Below are 15,100 nucleotides of genomic sequence, written 5' to 3' on the forward strand. Positions count from 1 at the left end.
CGGAGCGTACGGAAAACACGTCTGTTCGCACGAGCAATCTAACACCGACTCAGTAGATAGGGACAGGTGTGTCTCGGATCCCTCCGAACTTATTTAACGTGACGTGTTCCGCACTGAAGGGATTACAGCCACGGCATTCTAATATACCCACAAGGGAGTATATAATGCAAGGGTCTGGGTTAAGCGCCAAACCAACGCCCTGGACTAGAAGCTATAGCTATGTACATAGCAACCACCCCAGTAGCAATTTAAGTACTTGCTTGTCGGGCAAGCACTCCCCCTTGCATAGGGGCGAGATCTATCTAAAATCTCTACTGTTCTTTGGGTCGCAGCACCCGAGTTGTATTAACGCAACATCCACGTCGAGCCCGGGGACTCTACCCGCGATATAGGTGTCAACCACAGCCACCACGAAACTCCCACTAGGGGGCCGACCTCAATGAGTAGCCTTGGAGAACCACTCAACCCGTGGCACCGAAATTTCAGGCTCGGTGGGCCTCACCCCTTCAGCTCCGACAAGCTCGGATGGGGCAACCATGTCATATTAGTCGCCTCCTACGACAAGCAATGACAAGCTGTGGCAGTATTCTTCGCCGTTGCCACACGGCAAGGGGGTTTTGGGACTATTGTCCCGGCGCCTGCGGTTCATCCCTCGTCGCTTCCATCCTACGCCTCGAGAAGGCAGCATCAGCAAAAGCTCCTAGGAGACGCATCCGTTCTGGGGTCTCGACTACTCCTGCGACGTTCCATCGTTCTTGGACTCGAACAATGCCAAGGGCATCCAAGTCACGCAAATCGCTATAGAGGCGGCACTCACATAGTACGTGAAGCCAGTCCTCACTCTCCTCTCCACATGAGCATGCGGTTGTGGTGCTGAGGGTTCTACCATGGAGGAAAGCGTTGAACGACCCGTGTCCTGTCAGCAAGAATCCGGCTCTTAAGGTGAAGACAAAGTCCTTCCTCTTGTAGACGAACGCTGCCTCTGGGAAAAACTGGCGAGTCACAAAACCGTGAGCCGCTTGGTCCCATCTGAGTTGCCACTCATTTAGCAGACATTCGTCTAGCAGAGCCATCTTGGATTTCCAGTCCAACACAGACAAGTCCTGTCCATAGAGCCAGTCGCTCTCGTCCAGGGGAACGTGCTTTCTGAGCTTAAACTTCACTGCCATCCTGTGAGCATCTAAATCCATTGGAGGAGCACCAGCAAGCACCTGCAGTGCCACCGTGGACACTGTGCGGCATACCGGTAGGCATCCTAATAGGATGGTCCTCTGGCACGAGGTGAGGAGTCTTAAGGACTTGCCCTTGCTCGCCGCCTTGTACCAGACCGAGGCACCGAAGAGTGCACAGGGGACCATGAGTCCGCTGTATATCGTCCTCTTAGCACGGGAGCTGAGCCCCCAATCGACTCGGAGCACCCGTGCTAGCCCTCCGGCAACTCCAGCCAGCCGATCTCTGAGAGCAGAGATATGCGGGAGAAAGCTCATCCGCTCGCCGACTAAGATGCCAAGGTACCGGCATTTGGTGACGTATGGCAGGCTTGCTCCAGCAAACCGTACCGTCGGTCTCCTAGTGTCTGAAAGATTCCCTTTCAGCAACATGATTGCCGTCTTGCTGGTTGACACACTCACTCCAACCTCAGCTCCCCAGGCTCCCACGATGTCCATCAACTGCTCACCCTTTCGCTCCAGATCGGCACGGGAATTCCCATCGACGAAAAGTAGCAAGTCATCTGCAAACGCGCTCAGAGCACAATGTGGCTCCAGGCGCTGAAGCAGCACATCCATCAGTAGGTTCCAAATAAATGGACCACTGACGGACCCTTGCGGGCAGCCCCGTGTAACCGACACTGTGGCCGCTTCGTAACTGCTGATGATACTGGCACTTCGACCGGAGAAATAACTTTTCCACAAGTCTATCTCTCGACAGCCGACGTCGATAAGCCGATCCAGCACCGCGTTCCACTCAACATTGTCGAAGGCACCCTTGAAATCAACAAAGATTCCCAGCACCCTCCTCTCGCGGCTGGTGGAAACGGTGTTTTTAGCGTGCATCCACGCATCCTCAACGCAGCGTCCAGGCCGAAATCCAAATTGCCATCTGCAGCCATCCGGTAGCACATCCTTCAGTCGATTCACCATGATCCCTTCCAGCACCTTTCCGAACACTGGCAAAAGGCATATGCCACGATAAGAGGCAGGATCGCTCCTGTCCTTATCTGGCCCCTTTACCAGCGGTATCACTCTCGGGTGTTTCCACTCGGCAGGAAAATATCCTTCCGAGAGGCATCGAGAGTACAACTTCGTCAGGTGCTGAGGGATAGCACGCCATACCTCCTTGACGATCCCACCCGTGATGCCGTCCATTCCCGGCGATCGCCGGCTTCTCAGCTTCGCGACGCTGGTTGCCACCTCGAAGGCTTCGAGGGTCGGTGGAGCAGCAGGAGTTATACCCTCACGCACTGTGGATTCCGCAACAGGGAAGAAGTTGCGGAGGAGTATATCTGCGCAGTCGTGCCATGTCGTAAGTAGCGCGCCGTTCGACCTAAGACATCCAAGATCGGTTGTCTTTTTCCGGCCTCGGCATATTCGGTAGGCGTGCCCCCATGGATCATCCTTGTGCCGTCCCACGAAGTCCCGCCAGTTTTGTTCCTTTGTCATCAGGATAAGCTTCTTATACTGGCCTGAGGCAAGCCTTAATCCAGCGGCAAGTCGCTCAACATCGCCGGTGCCACTCCGACGAGCTGCCTGCAGCCTGCGCCTCAGTCTCCTGACCTCTTGGCGCTTGGTACTCAGTTCAGGATGCCAATCTTCGCGTCACTAATAAGATGACGATTCATATTGTTATTATTAGATGGTCGAGTTGTACTTATATTGATATGTTAATCAAATTGGTCTCTTACTTGAAAATCTAGACCTTAGGAATATTTTTATATTATATGTTTGCCAATCTTTGCGTCACTAATAAGATGACGATTCATATTGTTATTATTAGATGGTCGAGTTGTACTTATATTGATATGTTAATCAAATTGGTCTCTTACTTGAAAATCTAGACCTTAGGAATATTTTTATATTATATGTTTGCCAATCTTCGCGTCACTAATAAGATGACGATTCATATTGTTATTATTAGATGGTCGAGTTGTACTTATATTGATATGTTAATCAAATTGGTCTCTTACTTGAAAATCTAGACCTTAGGAATGTAATATATAAAGGATTAAAAATTCGCCACAAAGCCAAGCAAACAATCAATGCATACAAATAGATTGTTGGTTGAACTTTATATAAGAAGTTCAACACAACAAATAAATTATGCAATTTTATTATCGAATCATCAAGCAAAGGATAAGCTTCAGTGGATCGCAGTATGGCAGCTGCTCAACCACTTACAACACCTTGCCTGTTACAAAAGTCGTTTACAATTGATTCTAGGCTTTGTCATTGTATTAAATAATGCTTTTATATGTAACTAGCGCGGCATCAGGTGATCAAAGATCCTCCCAATTTACTATGTTACAAATTACATTGGCATCACATCCATTGTCGTTTAAAAAGTAAATTATAAACTTTAAATGGTTTAGAAGCCATACAATGCAAATTGCCCCTTATTTATCATTGCAGTCCAGCACGGATACGACCTTAGAGGCGTTCAGGCATAATCCAACGGACGTAGCGTCATACCACTGTTCGCTCGAACAAGTATTGTGCCATTGGTCCGTACCTGCGGTTCCTCTCGTACTACGCAGGAATGCTGTCGCAACAACGTTTTGTCATTAGTAGGGTAAAACTAACCTGTCTCACGACGGTCTAAACCCAGCTCACGTTCCCTTGCATGGGTGAACAATCCAACGCTTGGTGAATTTTGCTTCACAATGATAGGAAGAGCCGACATCGAAGAATCAAAAAGCGACGTCGCTATGAACGCTTGGCCGCCACAAGCCAGTTATCCCTATGGTAACTTTTCTGACACCTCTTGTTAAAAACTCTTTAAACCAAAAGGATCGATAGGCCGAGCTTTTGCTGTCCCTGTGTGTACTGAACACCGAGATCAAGTCAGCATTTGCCCTTTTGCTCTATGTGTGGTTTCTGTCCGCACTGAGCTGGCCTTGGGACACCTCCGTTATTATTTGAGAGATGTACCGCCCCAGTCAAACTCCCTACCTGGCAATGTCCTTGAATTGGATCATACCTGAGTAATTGGAGTTATACCAAATTTTCAAATCAAAAATACATAAATGCACCGTTTTATTAAAGAATTTGTTTGCGATTATATAACAAACTCGTGATACTTTGATCAAGAAGCTTGCATCAAAACCCAATACCATAAGATATAATAAATATATCCGTATAATGGCTAGGAAATGATACACGTTCCATTTAATCAAGTAAGTAAGGAAACAATAAGAGTAGTGGTATTTCATTGGCGATACCAAACCGAGGTCTAATATCTCCCACTTATTCTACACCTCTTATGTCTCCTTACACTGCCAGATTAGAGTCAAGCTCAAAAGGGTCTTCTTTCCCCGCTAATTATTCCAAGCCCGTTCCCTTGGCTGTGGTTTCGCTAGATAGTAGATAGGGACAGTAGGAATCTCGTTAATCCATTCATGCGCGTCACTAATTAGATGACGAGGCATTTGGCTACCTTAAGAGAGTCATAGTTACTCCCGCCGTTGACCCGCGCTTACTTGAATTTCTTCACTTTGACATTCAGAGCACTGGGCAGAAATCACATTGTGTCAACACCCGCTAGGGCCATCACAATGCTTTGTTTTAATTAGACAGTCGGATTCCCCAAGTCCGTGCCAGTTCTGAATTGATTGTTAATTGATAATCGTTATAATTAATAAGAACTAATTGGTTTAACCCAATTAGTATTCTTAAAAATTTTAGCAAGAAAGTTCCACAATTGGCTACGTAACTAAACTATCCGGGGAACAAGTAACTAACATAAATGCTAGAAACTCTATTTACCCAGAACGAGCACATAAACCATGTTATTGTTTCCCAATCAAGCCCGACTATCTCAATCTTCAGAGCCAATCCTTATCCCGAAGTTACGGATCTAATTTGCCGACTTCCCTTACCTACATTATTCTATCGACTAGAGACTCTTCACCTTGGAGACCAGCTGCGGATATTGGTACGGCCTGTTGAGAAGTTTGCGTGTCCCCACCATAAATTTTCAAGGTCCGAGGAGAAAATATCGACACAACAGTATATGTCATGCTCTTCTAGCCCATCTACCATATCTCTCTGCGAAAGACTTCCATGGTAGTACGGCTATAAAACAGAAAAGAAAACTCTTCCGATATCTCTCGACGGCTTCTTTATGGTCGTTCCTGTTGCCAGGATGAGCACGAGGCCCATATTTAATAACAAACGGATACTCAACAGGTTACGGAATTGGAACCGTATTCCCTTTCGTTCAAAATTATTCAAGTATATTAATTTAGCTAGATTTTATATAATATATATATTTGTTTGGCATTTGTATTTTACTTGAAAATTTTCGGCTTTCGCCTTGAACTTAGGACCGACTAACTCGTGATCAACCACTGTTCACACGAAACCCTTCTCCACTTCAGTCCTCCAAGGTCTCATTCGATTATTTGCTACTACCACCAAGATCTGTACCAATGGCAGCTCCATGCAGGCTTACGCCAAACACTTCTACGCATACCATTGTACCTTCCTACTCACTAAAGTTTCAAAATTTATATTACAAGTAATATAAATCATCTACTTTAGCGGTAATGTATAGGTATACAACTTAAGCGCCATCCATTTTAAGGGCTAGTTGCTTCGGCAGGTGAGTTGTTACACACTCCTTAGCGGATTTCGACTTCCATGATCACCGTCCTGCTGTTTTAAGCAACCAACGCCTTTCATGGTATCTGCATGAGTTGTTAATTTGGGCACCGTAACATTACGTTTGGTTCATCCCACAGCGCCAGTTCTGCTTACCAAAAGTGGCCCACTGGGCACATTATATCATAACCTTGAACTTCATATCAAGAAAGTTAAGGTTCTTACCCATTTAAAGTTTGAGAATAGGTTAAGATCGTTTCGACCCTAAGGCCTCTAATCATTCGCTTTACCAGATAAGATTATTTTATATAATATTAAAATGCACCAGCTATCCTGAGGGAAACTTCGGAAGGAACCAGCTACTAGATGGTTCGATTGGTCTTTCGCCCCTATACTCAATTCTGACAATCGATTTGCACGTCAGAACTGTTTCGGTCTTCCATCAGGGTTTCCCCTGACTTCAACCTGATCAAGTATAGTTCACCATCTTTCGGGTCACAGCATATATGCTCAAGGTACGTTCCAGTTAGAGGCATAAATAATATAAATATCATTATACATAACTATATAGAACGCCCCGGGATTGTGTTAATTAGCTATAAATAGTTAAAAAACTAATCCCATTATTAGTCAAGTTAATTACGCTATTAGGTTTATATCCCAATAACTTGCACATATGTTAGACTCCTTGGTCCGTGTTTCAAGACGGGTCCCGAAGGTATCCTGAATCTTTCGCATTGTTAATCCTACAAGTGCATATAATAAACACAAAAATCAATGATAATTATGCCATTATATAATTCCGAAAAATTAACGCACTGTATTCATATAAATCTATCAGCACTTTATCAAATTAATAACATTTATTCTGTGTTAAAATGCAAGCAAATTAATTTGAATAAACTATAAGTTATATTTTATGATAAATTTGGTATGCTAATAGATTACAATGTCCTTATATGGAAAAAATGCACACTATTATCATAATATTGTTTAAATATTACAATTCTAATGATGAATTTTCCATAACGGATATTCAGGTTCATCGGGCTTAACCTCTAAGCAGTTTCACGTACTGTTTAACTCTCTATTCAGAGTTCTTTTCAACTTTCCCTCACGGTACTTGTTTACTATCGGTCTCATGGTTATATTTAGTTTTAGATGGAGTTTACCACCCACTTAGTGCTGCACTATCAAGCAACACGACTCTTTGGAAACATCATCTAGTAATCATTAACGTTATACGGGCCTGGCACCCTCTATGGGTAAATGGCCTCATTTAAGAAGGACTTAAATCGTTAATTTCTCATACTAGAATATTGACGCTCCATACACTGCATCTCACATTTGCCATATAGACAAAGTGACTTAGTGCTGAACTGATTTCTTTTCGCTCGCCGCTACTAAGAAAATCCTTGTTAGTTTCTTTTCCTCCCCTAATTAATATGCTTAAATTCAGGGGGTAGTCCCATATGAGTTGAGGTTGTGTATAACTTTTATATGCAATTAATTCTTTATATATAATGATAAAACATTTTATTAAATTCGTTATATTAATAATATCTGTATATAAATGGCATTTGTTTGATTTAACGAATCAACGAAGAACAATAATATTGTCAACGGTTTTCTATTTTCTAATCATTAATAAGAGACAATTCTAGATAAATTTTTATGCTAGACATTTCTCAGTATCATTTGATTGAAAAAGAAAATATTTCTCTTCGTTTTTCACATTCAAATTATTTACTAATGTGAGATAATGTTTTTCATATATTTTTTAATATTATGAATAAAATAATTAAATTATTATTATCCAATAATATACCATATGCTTATAAAATTTCATTATAAAATTTGTATAAGCAACTTAATTAGCATAGTCTTACAACCCTCAACCATATGTAGTCCAAGCAGCACTATAAAATTAATTAAAGTACATAACAGCATGGACTGCGATATGCGTTCAAAATGTCGATGTTCATGTGTCCTGCAGTTCACACGATGACGCACAGTTTGCTGCGTTCTTCATCGACCCATGAGCCGAGTGATCCACCGCTTAGAGTTTTATAAATTGGTTTCTTAATTTTGTCAAATATGTTTTTATTGAAAGAAATTAAAAATACACCATTTTACTGGCATATATCAATTCCTTCAATAAATTTATTTTTATACCTAAAACGAATGCTGCGAAATGTCTTAGTTTTATATAACCAATATATATCAAAGTATTTCTTTTTAAATTGCATTTATTGTAAATAAATATATATATATATATATTAATACTTTTTTAGCGATATAAATTGAAATTTATATAAAACATTAACCTGTATAAAACCAGGTACAACATTGTACATTTTAGGTTGTTGCATTATCCAATGTATGCGCATAACTGAGATGAACAATACATATCGCAACGCGTGTATATTATGGTCCATATACACACAGTATTTTAATTGTGTTTATATACAATAATAATTTAATATTATTATTTTAATAATTCGATTTGCTTGTTCGAATTTTTATTTGTTTGTTTTGGCTGCTTATTATTTCTCTCATATGTATTAAATACAATATATAATTTTAATATTTGCATTATTTCGATTTGCTTGTTCGAAATTTCATTTGATCTATATTAGATCATATACATTTTGGCAATTCATATTTTATTTGTATTACTATAATGTATTTATTATAATATAAACAAATATTTTATTAACGGTAAGGATATACAATAATAATTTAATATTATTATTTTAATAATTCGATTTTCTTGTTCGAATTTTTATTTGTTTGCTTTGGCTGCTTATTATTTCTCTCATATGCATTAAATACAATATATAATTTTAATATTTGCATTATTTCGATTTGCTTGTTCGAAATTTTATTTGATCTATATTAGATCTCATTATACATTTTGGCAATTCATATTTTATTTGTATTATTATAATGTATTTATTATAATATAAACAAATATTTTATTAACGGTAAGGATATACAATAATAATTTAATATTATTATTTTAATAATTCGATTTGCTTGTTCGAATTTTTATTTGTTTGCTTTGGCTGCTTATTAATTTCTCTCATATGTATTAAATACAATATATAATTTTAATATTTGCATTATTTCGATTTGCTTGTTCGAAATTTCATTTGATCTATAATAGATCTCATATACATTTTGGCAATTCATATTTTATTTGTAATACTATAATGTATTTATTATAATATAAACAAATATTTTATTAACGGTAAGGATATTAAAACATTAATGATCCTTCCGCAGGTTCACCTACGGAAACCTTGTTACGACTTTTACTTCCTCTAAATAATCAAGTTCGGTCAACTTTTGCGAAACAACCGTAACACGCAAGGCGTCACAGTGATCACGTCCGGAGACCTCACTAAATAATTCAATCGGTAGTAGCGACGGGCGGTGTGTACAAAGGGCAGGGACGTAATCAATGCGAGTTAATGACTCACACTTACTGGGAATTCCAAGTTCATGTGAACAGTTTCAGTTCACAATCCCAAGCATGAAAGTGGTTCAGCGGTTTACCCGGACCTCTCGGTCTAGGAAATACACGTTGATACTTTCATTGTAGCGCGCGTGCAGCCCAGGACATCTAAGGGCATCACAGACCTGTTATTGCTCAATCTCATTATTGCTAGACGCAATTTGTCCATTTAAGAAGCTAGTGTCCTTATAATGGGACAAACCAACAGGTACGGCTCCACTTATATAAACACATTCAAACACAATAAACATTTTACTGCCACCATGAATGAAGGCTATATAAGCTTCAACACCATAATCCTGAAGATATCTATTTAATATATTTGAGTCTCGTTCGTTATCGGAATTAACCAGACAAATCACTCCACGAACTAAGAACGGCCATGCACCACCACCCATAGATTCGAGAAAGAGCTATCAATCTGTCTTACACACTTATGTTCGGACCTGGTAAGTTTTCCCGTGTTGAGTCAAATTAAGCCGCAGGCTCCACTCCTGGTGGTGCCCTTCCGTCAATTCCTTTAAGTTTCAGCTTTGCAACCATACTTCCCCCGGAGCCCAAAAGCTTTGGTTTCCCGGGAAGCGACTGAGAGAGCCATAAAAGTAGCTACACCCAATTGCTAGCTGGCATCGTTTATGGTTAGAACTAGGGCGGTATCTGATCGCCTTCGAACCTCTAACTTTCGTTCTTGATTAATGAAAACATCTTTGGCAAATGCTTTCGCTTAAGTTAGTCTTACGACGGTCCAAGAATTTCACCTCTCGCGTCGTAATACTAATGCCCCCAAACTGCTTCTATTAATCATTACCTCTTGATCTGAAAACCAATGAAAGCAGAACAGAGGTCTTATTTCATTATCCCATGCACAGAATATTCAGGCATTTGAAGCCTGCTTTAAGCACTCTAATTTGTTCAAAGTAATTGTACCGGCCCACAATAACACTCGTTTAAGAGCACTAATGCAGGTTTTTAAATAGGAGGAACATATGAAAAAATACAAGTATCTAAGCACATGTAAGAACTCCACCGGTAATACGCTTACATACATAAAGGTATAGTACTAACCACAATTGTAAGTTGTACTACCCGTATGAAGCACAAGTTCAACTACGAACGTTTTAACCGCAACAACTTTAATATACGCTATTGGAGCTGGAATTACCGCGGCTGCTGGCACCAGACTTGCCCTCCAATTGGTCCTTGTTAAAGGATTTAAAGTGTACTCATTCCAATTACAGGGCCTCGGATATGAGTCCTGTATTGTTATTTTTCGTCACTACCTCCCCGAGCTGGGAGTGGGTAATTTACGCGCCTGCTGCCTTCCTTAGATGTGGTAGCCGTTTCTCAGGCTCCCTCTCCGGAATCGAACCCTGATTCCCCGTTACCCGTTGCAACCATGGTAGTCCTAGATACTACCATCAAAAGTTGATAGGGCAGACATTTGAAAGATCTGTCGTCGGTACAAGACCATACGATCTGCATGTTATCTAGAGTTCAACCAATATAACGATCTTGCGATCGCTTGGTTTTAGCCTAATAAAAGCACATGTTCCATAAGGTTCATGTTTTAATTGCATGTATTAGCTCTAGAATTACCACAGTTATCCAAGTAACTGTTAACGATCTAAGGAACCATAACTGATATAATGAGCCTTTTGCGGTTTCACTTTTAATTCGTGTGTACTTAGACATGCATGGCTTAATCTTTGAGACAAGCATATAACTACTGGCAGGATCAACCAGAATAATGTTTTTATTCATATTTCATTCATATTTTTTGAATAGAAATTAGCAATATATATGTTGTTATAGATTTTATTTCTATCGAATACGGCCATTTTTATATAGCATTCGTATACGTTTGTTTTCCAATTTATACTTGTTTCGCCACTAATAATAACAAGTTTTTATTGATGTCAAAAAGAATCATATTCTTTATAAACACAATATTTATTTTTCATATATTTTCTTTATATATGCACATTTCATTCTAAAATATCATTTTTGTTCGACATACATAATATATTGTATCCACACATGTACAATTTTTGTTTAACCAATATAAGATATTGAGTTAATCATTTGTATTTTGACGATAAATTTAAAATTTATCTATATATATCCATATAAGTCTCTGGTAATATATAAAATAGAACCGAGTGTATATATATAATTATTACTACTATATTTATTTCTTAAATAATATATACTTATATATTATTTATATATATACTCTTTATTATATATTATATAATTTCTTAAATAACTCTCTTAATAGCTATTTTTTATTATCAACAATATAAGTTGATATTAATATTGAAAATGTATTCATAATTACATTTTTATATTTCTTTGGTAGACTTTTATGTACTATTATTATTTAATAATACACATATAATATAAATCATGTTAGCCTACCTCCTAAAATTAACGATAAAATTCGGAAACAATTTGTTATTCTATGTACAATAGAAACTTGGCCTTTGTTTCAACGTTATTATCTTTGGGCTTAAAATATTAACCGCGGAGCCAAGTCTCGTATTCAAATAAATGAATAAAGAAACAAATTTGACGGATAATATCTTCTCTACTGACATATGTCAATAGCAGACGGCCGGCCCATTGACCATCCTATAGTAGTTTTTGGACACGCTGTCTCCCATTCGGGTATATTCAATTTACTTTGCCACTCACCCATATAGTGTTCTCTTATATAATAAGACAACGCACTTTTATATTCATTATATGGATATATTGCCTTCCTCATATTTGCCACACCACCTATAGTAGTTTTTGGACACGCTGTCTCCCATTCGGGTATATTCAATTTACTTTGCCACTCACCCATATAGTGTTCTCTTATATAATAAGAAAACGCACTTTTATTTTCATTATATGGATATATTGCCTTCCTCATATTTGCCACACCACCTATAGTAGTTTTTGGACACGCTGTCTCCCATTCGGGTATATTCAATTTACTTTGCCACTCACCCATATAGTGTTCTCTTATATAATAAGAAAACGCACTTTTATTTTCATTATATGGATATATTGCCTTCCTCATATTTGCCACACCACCTATAGTAGTTTTTGGACACGCTGTCTCCCATTCGGGTATATTCAATTCTCTTTGCCACTCACCCTTATAGTATTCTCTTATTTAATAAGAATACTAAAATACTTCTCATATTATAGATGTAATCTATTAACTTCTCAATATCCATACGGTTTATGTATGGTATTGACAAAATCCTATGCATTTGCATAAGATTTATTTTGCCACAATTTATAGTACTAGTGCCGCCCTCACTAGGTATAAATATCTCATTTCGCTAGTAGTGTATGGGCAAATTCTACTAGCTATTCTCATAAATATGTCACTTATATGCCATATCTATACAATTCATGCACTTTTATATGTATATTTGCTATATTATACATTATTATGCCTTATAGGTATTATACCTATAAGCCACATCCATACGATTGCTTAATATAAATATATGTATAATTTTTTATACATATTTTTTTTTTATTTATGTATGGTTTTTTATTCATATCCATATACTGTATTCACTTTTATATGGATATGATTGGCGTTTTATATAGTATTGACAAAATCATAAGTTTGACCAATACGAGGAGAGGTCCGCCAACGACCACCTCCCTATAGGTGTTTTTGGACACGCTGTCTCCCATTCGACTGCTTACTATACTAGGGGCTACCCGCTCCGTATGATATTCTCTCATATAACAAGAGAATGCAAGAAATATTCGTATTTTATGAATATAATCCATTTATTTTTCAATATCCATACGTTTTACTTAGTTTTTTGTACGGTATTGACAAAATCCTATGCATTTGCATAAGATTTATTTTGCCACAATTTATAGTACTAGTGCCGCCCTCACTAGGTATAAATATCTCATTTCGCTAGTAGTGTATGGGGAAATTCTACTAGCTATTCTCATAAATATGTCACTTATATGCCATATCTATACAATTCATGCACTTTTATATGTATATTTGCTATATTATACATTATTATGCCTTATAGGTATTATACCTATAAGCCACATCCATACGATTGCTTAATATAAATATATGTATAATTTTTTATACATATTTTTTTTTTATTTATGTATGGTTTTTTATTCATATCCATATACTGTATTCAATTTTATATGGATATGATTGGCGTTTTATATAGTATTGACAAAATCATAAGTTTGACCAATACGAGGAGAGGTCCGCCAACGACCACCTCCCTATAGGTGTTTTTGGACACGCTGTCTCCCATTCGACTGCTTACTATACTAGGGGCTACCCGCTCCGTATGATATTCTCTCATATAACAAGAGAATGCAAGAAATATTCGTATTTTATGAATATAATCCATTTATTTTTCAATATCCATACGTTTTACTTAGTTTTTTGTACGGTATTGACAAAATCCTATGCATTTGCATAAGATTTATTTTGCCACAATTTATAGTACTAGTGCCGCCCTCACTAGGTATAAATATCTCATTTCGCTAGTAGTGTATGGGCAAATTCTACTAGCTATTCTCATAAATATGTCACTTATATGCCATATCTATACAATTCATGCACTTTTATATGTATATTTGCTATATTATACATTATTATGCCTTATAGGTATTATACCTATAAGCCACATCCATACGATTGCTTAATATAAATATATGTATAATTTTTTATACATATTTTTTTTTATTTATGTATGGTTTTTTATTCATATCCATATACTGTATTCACTTTTATATGGATATGATTGGCGTTTTATATAGTATTGACAAAATCATAAGTTTGACCAATACGAGGAGAGGTCCGCCAACGACCACCTCCCTATAGGTGTTTTTGGACACGCTGTCTCCCATTCGACTGCTTACTATACTAGGGGCTACCCGCTCCGTATGATATTCTCTCATATAACAAGAGAATGCAAGAAATATTCGTATTTTATGAATATAATCCATTTATTTTTCAATATCCATACGTTTTACTTAGTTTTTTGTACGGTATTGACAAAATCCTATGCATTTGCATAAGATTTATTTTGCCACAATTTATAGTACTAGTGCCGCCCTCACTAGGTATAAATATCTCATTTCGCTAGTAGTGTATGGGCAAATTCTACTAGCTATTCTCATAAATATGTCACTTATATGCCATATCTATACAATTCATGCACTTTTATATGTATATTTGCTATATTATACATTATTATGCCTTATAGGTATTATACCTATAAGCCACATCCATACGATTGCTTAATATAAATATATGTATAATTTTTTATACATATTTTTTTTTATTTATGTATGGTTTTTTATTCATATCCATATACTGTATTCACTTTTATATGGATATGATTGGCGTTTTATATAGTATTGACAAAATCATAAGTTTGACCAATACGAGGAGAGGTCCGCCAACGACCACCTCCCTATAGGTGTTTTTGGACACGCTGTCTCCCATTCGACTGCTTACTATACTAGGGGCTGCCCGCTCCGTATGATATTCTCTCGTATAACAAGAGAATGCAAGAAATATTCGTATTTTATGAATATAATCCATTTATTTTTCAATATCCATACGTTTTACTTAGTTTTTTGTACGGTATTGACAAAATCCTATGCATTTGCATAAGATTTATTTTGCCACAATTTATAGTACTAGTGCCGCCCTCACTAGGTATAAATATCTCATTTCGCTAGTAGTGTATGGGCAAATTCT

The 15,100-nt window shown here is 37.6% G+C and overlaps 3 non-coding genes across 3 annotated transcripts; all 3 read right to left on the reverse strand.

Moving 5' to 3' along the window:
- Window positions 1-3,331: 3,331 nt before the first annotated feature.
- On the reverse strand, window positions 3,332-7,302 carry LOC127011948 (large subunit ribosomal RNA). Its single transcript, XR_007765407.1, has one exon. It is a non-coding gene; the product is annotated as a large subunit ribosomal RNA (ribosomal RNA).
- Window positions 7,303-7,704: 402 nt separating this feature from the next.
- LOC127012025 (5.8S ribosomal RNA) lies at window positions 7,705-7,883 on the reverse strand. The gene has a single exon (XR_007765448.1). It is a non-coding gene; the product is annotated as a 5.8S ribosomal RNA (ribosomal RNA).
- A 1,204-nt stretch (window positions 7,884-9,087) lies between these two features.
- Window positions 9,088-11,082, reverse strand: LOC127011897 (small subunit ribosomal RNA). The gene has a single exon (XR_007765355.1). It is a non-coding gene; the product is annotated as a small subunit ribosomal RNA (ribosomal RNA).
- Window positions 11,083-15,100: the final 4,018 nt, after the last annotated feature.

The sequence above is a fragment of the Drosophila biarmipes genome, unplaced genomic scaffold (assembly GCF_025231255.1).
Source record: "Drosophila biarmipes strain raj3 unplaced genomic scaffold, RU_DBia_V1.1 ptg000016l, whole genome shotgun sequence".
NCBI lineage: Eukaryota > Metazoa > Arthropoda > Insecta > Diptera > Drosophilidae > Drosophila > Drosophila biarmipes.